This window comes from Triturus cristatus, chromosome 6 (assembly GCF_964204655.1).
Source record: "Triturus cristatus chromosome 6, aTriCri1.1, whole genome shotgun sequence".
Lineage (NCBI taxonomy): Eukaryota > Metazoa > Chordata > Amphibia > Caudata > Salamandridae > Triturus > Triturus cristatus.
In genome coordinates this window covers 1,553,041,691-1,553,054,195 of record NC_140589.1, presented here as the reverse complement: position 1 = coordinate 1,553,054,195, position 12,505 = coordinate 1,553,041,691, and positions in this window count along the sequence as shown.

Genomic DNA, 12,505 nt, shown 5'->3' with positions numbered 1-12,505 from the left:
AAGAAGGGGGGCTGTGTGGTTCCCCTTCTTATTCTAATTTATTGGCCCTGATGACCCCATCCCCCAGGGCCTGTCTCCTAATTATATTTTTTTGACCCCAATCCCCAGGGCCGGCCACTGTTTTTTATTATTTTTTAAAAATATATATTTATAGACACACCTAGGACATGCTGGACAAACCATACGTACCTATCACCATGACGATTTGAGTGATATTCATTAAAAGGCGACTGCATACAATGAATCCATGTGGAATGTATTTACACCACTAGTGAAGCTCTGACATGTCTGATGCCCTACCGTGCCTAATCCCGGTAGACACCCTTGTCGTTTATTTATACAAACATGGGTAGCTATTGACGGGCACATTTAATACACATGCACACCAAGCCATTCAAAGGGGATTCGACAAAAATTCGACCAAAACTATGTAAGAAACCCCCCTCACGGTTAATAAAACACACATCCACTGCCGGATGTGTAATACTTTTTATTTTACTCTCTGGAAAGGGGACGAACATCACTTGAGAGTCACAGCGCGCTCCTGGCAGAGCCCAATGCTGTGTTACACCCACCATTGCCTGCCGAGTGCCACACACCTCTGTGTTGTATTCCACCAGCTAGTGCATATGCTATGGCACTCTCTAGCCCATGTGCACTGTAACACCACCCCGTGAATATGTCATGCCACACTTGTCTTCGCACGGGTTATATTGCCCCATCTAACGTGCCTTCCTCGATGCCTATGTTATAACACACAGTGCTATGCCATACATATTACAATCTGGGATCCATATCTTTGTCACAGTGCATATGCAACGTTACACTCCCCAGCACATATTTTATATTACAACTTTAGAGACTAGTTAGGTTACACAACACTGCCCTGTGCATATTACACTCCAAGGCGCACATCGCATAGCACGCGCTAGTGCCTGTGCTATCTCGCGCTCTCCAATGAATCTGTCATTGCGCACAATGTATTGCATATTATATTTCACGCCCGGTTCATCTTATATCACACTTTTTGGTGCATAGTTTATACCATACACTATATCTAGTTTTCATTTTCAATCGTGCTCTCAGGACTATGTTCTATATAACACTGTGTTCACCTACCCTTTTCACGGGCATTACATTTTGCGATAGGGGGTGGAGGGTCAGGGGGTGTTTCTGCCAAGTGAGCCCGGAGTCACAGTCACCAACGTCCTGAATAAAAGTGAGATTATGCTGCATACTTGTTCATATTTGAAGTAGTTCGCACAGACACACGTTTTAAAAACAATAAAGTCCCTAATACCCGCCTTCTCTGAACAGTTAGCTTGCTGCCCCATCCCCCTCCTCCCTATCCTCTGTTGTGTGAATCCATGGACTAGCCTCCTCCCTCCTGCCATGCATGGTCTGATGTGCTGCCACTGCCCTCAATTTAGTATGATGTACCAGTCCCCTCCTCCTGCCCTCCATTGCCCAATTCTATGCCCCATCATTGACCTCCTGCTTAAACTCTGTGCTTAGCTTGCTGCCCCTATTCTCCTTCCCCCTGCCCTCCGATGTCTTTGTGCATGCCCCTGCTCCATCCTTTTTGCCCACCATGTTCCATGGACCTGCCACTCCTATCTACTCTGAGTGTTCTGTTGAGCTGCCACTCCCCTCCCACCTGCCTAGCATTGTCAGATGACTGTAACCTGTCCTTGCCACCTCCACCCTGCCTGTCCACATGCCATGCCCCTATCCTCTTCCTCCTGTCCTACATGGTCCATTGTACTGCCACACCCTTCTGCCGTCCCTGGTCTGTTGTGCTGCAACTGCTCCTCCTGCCTGCCCCGTGCGGTCTGTTGTGAGGCCCCTTCCCCTGAACTTTCTTGTCTGTGCACAGGTCCTGACCCTCCCTTCTATCCTCCATCGTCCTTTGTGCATGCCCCTGCACCCTCCTTCTTGCCCATCATAGCCATTGTGCTGCCACTAACCCTCCCACTTGCCATGCATGGTCTTCTGTGCTGCCATGGCCCCTCCCACCTTCCCTGTGTGGTCAGTTAGCTTCCCCTGACCCCCTCCCACCTTCCCTCCATGGTCTGTGTGTATGCCATCACAGTCTCACTGTTGCTCTTCATGGTGTGTCTTGCTTCTAGTGCCCATCCTGCCTGACCTCCATGGCTATCTTGCTGCTCCAGCCCTGCCCCCTTGCCCCCAGCCCTCTGTTTACATGTGCAGACCCCTACTCCCTCCCTCCTGGCTTGTCTGTTCCATTGTAATGCCCCTGATCCGTCCCTCCTGCCCTTTATGGTCTGTTATGCTGCAGCTTTCTCTCCTGTCTGTCCATTATGGTCAGCTAGCTACCATTGCCTCTTGCCCCTCTGTTCTCTGTTGTCCATGTGCATGGTCCTGTCCCCTCCCTCTTGCTTTCTATGGATTGTTGTGCTGCACTTCCGTCCCACATGCCCTGTGTGGTGTATTGTGCTGCTGCAAACCCTGATGCCTGCCCTGCAGGGTCAGTTTGGTGCACCTCTCCATGTCCCTCCTGTCCCCTGTTATCCAAGTCCATGTCCCTACCCCATTTCCTTCCATGATCCAATGTACCATACTTGCGAACATTTTGAACTTGGTAAGAGGGAGATTTTGAAAAAAAACTGGGGTATTGATTTTCCCCTTTGAGTTACATTGAAAAAGAGGAGATTGTAGACAGGAGACAGATCAAATAAAGCCCATTTGAGCTTAAAAACATTGGACGTTTCCTGGCTGAATCGGGTCTGTTGGCATGTATGGTTGTACTACCATTGCCTCTTCCTTCTGCCCACAACGGTCTATTACATTGCCACAGCCTCTCTTGCAAGTCCTGTATTGTTGGTTTGTTGCCCCTGCCCCCCTTTCCACTGCCCTCCATAGTCTGTTGTGCTGCCACGGCCCTTCCTGCCTGCTCAGTGTGGTTAAATTGTTGCCTTTGCACCCTCCTACCTGCCTTCAATTTTCAGAGTCCGTGCCCCTGGCCTCTGCCTCTCAACAGTATCCTAATGAACAACTAGATTGCTAACATTCTATATTTATTACAAAAGTGTGGAACGCCTGACGTCATCTTGATTTAATCAAGACTGTAATACCTAGAGCATTTCCTTTAGAAATTACATATATGAGAGGGTCTTATTGGCATCAAAATTATGGTTAGTGCTCTAAAAGACTAAAATAAGGACATATTTTCTGAGTTTTCAAATAGCGACAAAGCACTTTTAAATTATTTGTTATCTTTATGATTTTTTATCCAGTTGACCACTTGATTAAATGTTGCACTTAGGGGAGAGGATGTGGTGTTACTTCCAGAACTGCAGACTTTGCAACTGGGGAACCAGGTTGGAGTTTCTGCTTCAGCTCGACATTCTGTGATTCTGGTCAAATCACTTAGTCTCCCCATGTCTCTACAACCAAAATGAATTTGTTCTTGTGTGATGTAACCAATGCTCATGTAAAGCTCCAACACCTGACAAGTCTGCACTATATAACACTGCAAAAACACAAAATAATAAGTGTTTTGCACACTTCTGTCATTGGGCTATATTTGGGCTACATCTGGGTGATTTTGGGCTACATTTGGGCTCTTTTGTCTCTGGTGGCCATCTTGGGAGATTTATTTGTTATGAAGTTTCCTAATTTCCTCATGTACTGCAGTCTCCTCAGTAGGAAATGCTTTCAGTTTTTTACTTTGATTCCATCATAAAGGTATTCAGATATGTCACACATTTGCCATAAATTCTGAAAGTTAGCACTCTAGTTGCTCATTAGATCACTATAGTAAAACTACTGTTCACCATGGAAGTCTGCTCCTGGTATTAAAAGTGCATGTTCAGTCTGCATGTCAGAATTTTTTTAATGAAATAGAAGAGGATTTGAGAAGTCACTCAAAATGTGCCCTCATTTTCTTTCTTCAGCATTAATCATAATTTCTATGGCAATATGAACCCCCTCATTGTGTTCCTTTTTAAATTAAATGTTTTCAGTGTTACCAGTTTATTCCAATCAAGATGGCTTGAGGTGTGCCATACTTTTGTCATAATGAAGACAGTAAGCGCTCTAGTTGTTTTTAAGAACACTCTGGGACATTCTGTCATTGGGCTATACTTGGGCTACATCTGGGTGATATTTGGGCTATATTTGGGCTCTTTTGTCTCTGGTGGCCATCTTGGGAGACTTATTTGTTATGAAGTTTCCTAATTTCCTCATTTACTGCAGTCTCCTCAGTAGGAAATACTTTCAGTTTTTTACTTTGATTCCATCAAGAAGGCATTCAGATGTGTCACACATTTGCCATAAATTCAGAATGTTAGCACTCTTTTTGCTCATTAGATCACTGTAGTAAAGCTACTGCTCACCAGGGAAAACTGCTGCTGGTATTGAAAGTGCATGTTTCAGTCTGCATGTCAGAATTTTTAATGAAATAAAAGAGGATTTCAGAAGTCAAAATGTGCCCTAGTGTTTCTTTCTGCAGCACTAATCATACTTGTTATGGAAAAATGAACCCCCTCATTTTGTTCCTTTTTAAATTAAATGTTTTAAGAGTTACCACTTTAATCCAAGCAAGATGGCTTCAGGTGTGCCATACGTTTATCATAAGTAGGACTGTTAGCGCTCTAGTTGTTCTTTGGAACACTCTGGGAAGCTGCAGTAGAACACAAAGGAATCAACTGACAGTCTCTGCCCTTGTTGGATGTACATGTTTTACTGAGAATGTCAGACTTCATTCTCACATGACTGAGAAAGATAATGTGAATTTACAGAAAATAAGCTCTCAGTTTAGCTTATAGATCACCTTCCAAACCTCTGTGGGAAAAGCATGAGAAAATATTTTTCTCTCAATCATGATATCCCAGCAGAAGGCTTTTTCACATGGTGAAATCACCTTAGAACATACCACAATTCCTAAAATGAGTATGGTACCATCAACAAATGATTTATAATGTAACTAAAGTCTTAAAACCTTCTATTAACTGCAATGCTTTTTAATGAGGTGCTATCATGTATATTGGTCCCAAGATGGCTGCCAACACTTCTTGGATGAAGTGCTGACAGCCAATCAGATCTCAGGATGAGATGTGTGGTTAGGCTCCGCCCACATATATATATGATTTTACTTTTGATTTTCTCAGGAACTACTGAACAGATTGACACCAGACCTGCAAAAGGCACTTCCCTGAGCTGAGGACTACCTCTCTGCCAAATTTCAAGTAATTCTGTTCAGCCGTTCGGGCTGTACCTTGGACTAAAGGTCCCTATGGAAAATTGCATGGGGAAAACGTGTTTTGGGACCCCCCTTTTTTCTCAGCCCCCGCTTGACGAATCCCCCAGAGACTTTTAGGGTAGGAGCGGAGCGGAGCGCCCCACCTATTTTGAAATTTCGTGAGGATTCGTCAACCGGCGCCAAAGTTATTCCAAATAGAATGTTCCGGATTTCCTATGGAAACACGGTCCTAACTATAACTATCTACTGGCGACCGCCAGTAGATAATATATTCTGGCAAGTGACCTTCTCCCACGGTCGCGGTCAGGAAACGAGGCGCACACTGGCAAAGTAATTCAAATACATTTAATAGTCACACGTGTATAATGGACAGACGCGTTTTGGCTGCGCGCTTTCCTCAATGTATATATATATATATATATATATATATATATATATATATATATATATATATATATATATATATATATATATGTGTGCATTTTTATTTATTTATTTATTTATTTATTTTTGAGATTTATAAAGCGCGAACAAATGCCCGTAGGCGTCTCGGCGCTGGGAGAACGGTGTGAAGTACCCACAGAAGCTGAATGGGAGCTGTTATTGACCAAAGAGCCAGGTCTTCAATTTTTTGCGAAATAACATCAAAGAAGAGCTTTCTCTGATGGCAATTGGTACCGAGTTCCAGAGCCTGGGAGCGGCCACCAGAAAGCCCCAGGTGACTGTTCTAGTTCGAGGTACCTGCAGAAGATTGAGGTTGTTAGATCGGAGAGATCTAATGGATAGGGAAGGCCGAAGATGGGCCTTCAGGAAGTCAGGACCTTGGTTGTGCAGTGCTTTGTATGTGATACAGAGTGTTTTAAATTTAATCCTGTTGTGGATTTTGAGCCAATGCAAATTTTTTATTGTATCTGAGATTTTTTTGAATTTCGGGGTTCCTGACAGGAGACGGGCTGCGGCGTTTTGGATTGTTTGTAATTTATTGATCACTCTGGCCTGAGCATTAACAAACAGGCCATTACAATAGTCGAGGGAGGACAGCACTAAGGCACTTATCAGAGTTTTTCCAGCTGCGGCTGGTAAGAATGGCAGAATTTTCTTAATCAGCCTCAATTTATAGTGGCAGAAGCGGCAGTTTTATTTGCGTGGGCCATAAAGTTCAGGTTTTCATCAAAAATCACTCCTAGGTTTCTAACCGAAGTGACTGGTTTTGGGGGGGTCCCATATGAGGGAGGCCACCATGTAGACGACCAGCAAGGTGAGAGATGTCCAAAGATGAGCACCTCCGTTTTTTCGGAGTTTAGTTTTAAGCAATTGGAGGTCATCCAGTCTCCAATTGCCCGCATGCCCTCCTGGAGATTTCCTGCTACTCTTTCTCCATCCCCATTAATGGCTAGCACAAGTTGTGTGTCATCTGCGTATGAAGTAAGACTCATCCTATGGGCTTTGATGACAGATGCCAAGTCCGACACATAGATATTAAATAGTGTCGGGCTTAGGGATGAGCCTTGAGGAACTCCACATGGCAGTGACAGCTTGTCAGATTGAAAATGTCCCAGTGTGACCACCTGTGTTCTCCCTGCCAGAAAGGAAGAAAGCAGGTTCTGTGCCAGATGGCAAATGCCCATCTTTCCGACACGGTCCATCAAGATCTTATGGTGGACCGTGTCGAATGCTGCGGATAAATCAAGTAGTTTTTAAGAATCCCTGCATGTCTAACATTTAAACATGAAAAGTATTGCCACAATGAAGGTCAGTATAACAATAAAGATAACCACATAGTCATACCTGAACTTCATATATCTTACCTGTTTGTGAAGGAAGGCTATACTATGTCTCTATGAAGCAGTATATTATTAGGTGAACAGCCCCAGTGGCTTTTCATGGCTCCACTCGGAGTCACACTGCTCTGCTGTCTGGAATGTCAAAGTTCAAATCTCTCTGAGGGAGAGGGCTGGGAACAAGTAGTAAGTAGCATTGGAAGCATTTATTTTGAGAAAAATAAACCTAGTAATCATGGTTTAAGAATTCTCTTGCACACTTATGTCAAAGCCTAAAGGCATTATGCTTTCTCCTTATCACCATCTATTCAAATGAGTACATGAATATATCGGCAGGGTCACTCAGGTTTCTTTCTCTAAGCCCTGTACACTTGCAGTGGCTGCCATCTAGGGAGTAGATTAGGTTATCTCTTCCCTTTGTTGCGGGCTGGCTTCAGTGCTTAATTTGAGCCAGTGGTTTCTGGTGCTCGGCACGGCACTTAATTGTCAACACCCGTGCTTGTGACAGTCTGCCACTAGGGGGTGCTGATGGTCTAATTTAGGTATGACCACAACAACAGTTAACTATTTATTCGAAGTACCTTAATAATTTACTATTACCTGCCGCCCAAGCCATTCTTATAGCTGTAGGTGCCTGGAATAGTTCGAATTGTCACACTTGTAGGAGCATGATAGTTAGTAGTTCTTGGATTAGACACAGCTCACATTAAGTGCTTTTTTAAACTCTATGAAAGTAAATCATATTACAATCAGAATCTCTTTGGCATGCCCTGCTAAAAGGAAAGAAACTGTGGAGTTTGTGTCTTTTCAATGTGGCGTCCCAAATCCTGCCTAGTATTTCATGTGAGTATATCACAGTCCTATGCTGAGGTTTATTAATGATGGCCCAACGTGAACAAATGCAAATGTAGTATTCCACTTGCTCACTGTTTCATGAGTTATTTGCCTGCATTGTACACTTTACTACATCTTCAGAAACAGTTGACAATGTTCCTTGAAGACTAATGATAATGATGAACAATGTGTTGCACCAGAGCTCATATCAGGACAAATTGTCTCTACAAAAAATATAAGACAGACCTTCTCCCATCAAGGAATAAGGAAGGAAATGGACCTTCTCCCATCAAGGAATAAGGAAGGAAATTTCTTTATTTTGTAGCGGTCACATAGAACAGTGCTTTAGGTCTAGTGATCAGAAGGTTCAGATTGCAAGAGCAAGATAGAATGCACATATTATTATGTGTATGTGCCCTATTAGTATATTAAATAATTTAGCAGATGTGCCTTTTCCAAATGGGCCACCCTGGAGGTTTCATCTTATTCTGGGCCCTATTTCTGCTGGTATTAGAACTCTGTACACTGTGAACCTGCTCTTAAGTGGCACAATGGATGTGCTCTGACCTTAAAATGGTTTTGCCATGAAACGTTAATTGCCATATGTGGGCTGAAGTGTTCCGTAAAACCACCTACATATGTGACACAAATTACCTCGGCAGCCAGCAGCACCACTATCCTCTGGCTGGGCTGCAGATTAAAAGCACTGCAGCAACACATGGCCAGGAGAATTGACTTTGCCATGCATGCAGGCTAATTTTTTATGTATTCATATCCCTAAATTGTGCTTTGTGAACCCACAGAGCTGAGTGCTAATATATAAAAATATGGTCAACTACATTTTGTCTTTGTTATACCCTCACATAAAAATATAACTCAAAAGCTAATTTCATCGCGGAGCCTATGGTAGATATTTCCATGAATAGGTTCAGGTGTGATTAAAACTTCTATTCTACATCTTTGCTTGAGAAAATTTCAGAGAAATAAATCACAGTTATTTTGCATTAATTTTTCAAAATATGATTTAATAGTGATTTGTGATAGTTTCGGTAGAATTTATCATCATAAAAATGTACTATAGTCTACCTGAGCCAGAATTAACTTAAAGCCAATTCTGTCACTCACTACACCTCCAGAGCTAGAGAAAAAAAGCATCATTGGCTGGCAAAGTTACAAACCCCATACCAGAAGACAGTAGCCAGCCTGGGAGATCAGGATGAGCAGGTTGGTGTTACCTACTGTCACTTAAGAGGAATTAACTACTTAGGAGCATTGTAAGGCAGCTGTTAAGATGAAGGGTAGTCTTAACATGTCTTCTTTTCAGTTGAAGGTGACACAGGCGACTTTTCCTATTCATTTCCGGCCCATCCTTTTAAACCTGCCTTTAGCCACAATGGATGAGAACCAGTTTTGACCCTGTCAGGTGGAAGGAGCACTCATCTAAATAGGGGAATGGCTATGGAGCTGAAGAGAGTCCTGCCTGGTTGCAGAAGGGTTCTGCCATTTTGGAAAAGTGGCTTGTGGGTTACTTCATGGTAAAGCAAAGAGAAAGTGCTGCAAAATGAGGTGAACATAATGCAAGGAAATAGACATGATTGGGTATAGAAAATTCTCCTGATGGTAGATGAGACCTCAGGATTCATGAAAATCATAACTCCTGGTTGACCTCCGGTTTGTCCTACGTTAGGGTTCAAAAAGCAGCAAGACCAGAGGGCCCAGCTGAGAGAAATGTACTAGAGCTCTGGTTGGAAAGAGATCTATTGTCTAAAAGCCTGCCCGGATGACCTGGGGTCATATAATTGACCAATACGAACTTTCCCAGCAATTGGACAAAAGATAGACTATGTAATTTTTTCTACCTATGGAGTACCAGAATAAGGTGCTGACGCTTGACCAGGGAGATAGCAGTCAAAGTGGGCAACAAAATGAGGTTTGTCCTGCTCAGAGCTTTTTGTGCTCTGAAAACTGGTTTGGCAGGACCTAGATGTAAATGTGTCTGGCCTTGTGGATTCTTTCCTAGCTACATCTTTCAGGCTTGCACTGTAGGAGGGCTTTGAGAATCAAAAACTTACTAAATCTGCAGGTAAAATCTTGAACAAAGCCAGGCAGCAAATGTATCCAACTTGCGAAACACTCCTGGTAGCTGCAAAATCCAGCTTTGTCCCGCTTGGAGTTTCTGACATCAAAACCAAATGCTTTAGAGGGAGCTTGATGACGATGTATTTGGCATTGATGGACATTTGCCCGCCCTACCCTTGGATGTTGTTCTGCTGAAGTATTTTGACGTTTGTTTCAGAGTCTAAGTTCAAAAGTAAAATCCTTGACCGGGATGACCTGCTTTGTGTATCTAACGTGTGCTCCATTGTGGACAGTTTGAAATGGTTTCTAGGTCCTCGTCAACGTTACAGTTACTAGGCATTTTTGGGTTCAAACTTTTAAAATTCGGTTTCTCTTTCCCTTTATCAAATATTAGCAGTCTTGTTTTGCTTACTGAAGTTTTCAATATTTTTCTGAATTTGGGAATATTATTGTGCTGTGTTATACACTTTAAAAGTGTTGGTACTGCCTTCATTTAATGTACACTTCTCTAGGATTACCATTTAACAACCCAATTTCAGACAATGAAATTCCAAAATTTAAGGTCATAAATGAAGATGTGTCAAATCATACCACAGTACCCAAGCTCACAATACAGTGTAGACAAGAAAGGTTTTCCATTGTGGAATACATTCTTTTAAAAAACATTATTCAAATGCCTTACATCAAATACTATAGCAGAGGACATCTCATCTTAAATTGCAAAAATTGGTTTATTTTTTGGTAACTTATTTTTAATACATTTTTAATTTACAATAGCCCACTTTGCAGTGCCTCTTTAGATTTGAATTTAGCTTTTGGGTCAAAAACTGGCCATTGGCATTGCATTTAAAAAAAATATGGGGCAGATTTACAAACCCCTTGCACCTCCTTGTGCTGCCATTGCATCACTTTTTTTGACGCAACAGTGGCGCAAACGTGACACATCTAGGGAGATGGGTCACGTTGTAAAGCCCTGCATCACATTATACCTGCGTCAGGTATAATGTATGTAGGGTGGGCGTTCCAATGCAAAAAGCAATTTAAAACATTTCACTGCGTCACTCCACACCTTCACTGTGTCAAAATCCCTACGCCTGCTCAGACCAGGCGTAAGGAATGACACAGGCCATTGTGAATGGGACTCACCTATCTGTTGTGGCACATTGCTGGAGTTGCGTCACTTTCATTAGCAACTCCAGCAATGCTTCACTTTTGAGCCAATAGATGTGTCAGAATTTCTGACAGATCTGTTAATCCTTGCGCCACGGAGTAAATACAGCGCATCCATGGTGGCGCAAGGATATTTTCCACTGGCGCAAGGAAACTGACGCATCTATGCAGTTTGGTGTGTGTTTCACACAATATTTTGATTCAGACATTGCACAGTGCAGAAGAAAAACTTGAGCCCTATATATTCAGAATAATTAAGTATTTTATCTATTCAAAAAACTGCCCTTCAATCTTACAACACTTTAACTACAGTCGTCCATTTGCAGTTATTTTTTATGTACAATTATAAAGTGCCACATGCATGCTAACCCATCGCTAGCCCAATTAATGCAGCTAGAGTTACAATATGGTTAAAGTGCTTATTTCCCCGAACACCAGGAGAGATCGAAAACTGACTGTGCCTACTGCAGTGCAAAATTGACTCTTCCATTCCTTGAGATTTCTTCCACTGCAACAACTTCCCATATTGTCCTGTAGCACTGTATTCTGTTAACCCATGCATGGTATCAGCGCTCTCTTATGCTAACTTTCCTTATCTTGCTGAACCATTACCCCAGAGTAGGATAAACTGGTGTTTTACAATGGTTCGTGATAATGGAGTTAGACACCATTGCAGAAATATAAATAAATTGTCCGCTCCTTTTCCCAAACTGTGGCAAAACGGCGAGACCTAGCAAGGCTATGGAAGATGAGGGCTTGACCATATATCCAACTCTTAGAGAAATCTGCCCAAAAACCTGTACCCAATATTCGGAGACTGCCTTGCATGACCAAAAGGTATGCTCTCAATCTCCTAATCCATTGCATTAAGGGCATTTTTGTTGGTAGTTCTCAACATTTTATTAAACCTCTCTGGGTTGTAATAAAACATCCAACCATTAAACAACACAATTTTATGGAAATTAGTACTTTCATTAGTGAAAACCCAAAGTCATAGTATCTCAACCAGTAGCCTGAGGATTATGCTGGCGAGGCTCTCTATACCAATACCTTAAAGAGTCATTCACTTTGTTGGCCCTAAACAAGTTTTTGACTTACCCAGTTGCTTCATATATTTCTGATAATCAAAGGCTATTAAGGACAGAAACCATTTGCTTGTAGGAAAAACTAAAAAGAAACGCAGTGCTGGGGATTACTTAAGCATATCTCTACCTCAGATTTAATTATATTTATGTCTAAAAATACTCCTAATGTGTTTATATTAATACGTTCCCATATCTTGATGGCAGTGGATGAATGATAAGGATATAAATGCATATAACATTCAAGGCGGCGTCTTGGTGTGGATAACCGGTATTTCATATTTTCAGTAAAATTGTCATCTATTGGTGAAAATGGTCTGCAAGGTCTTATATCT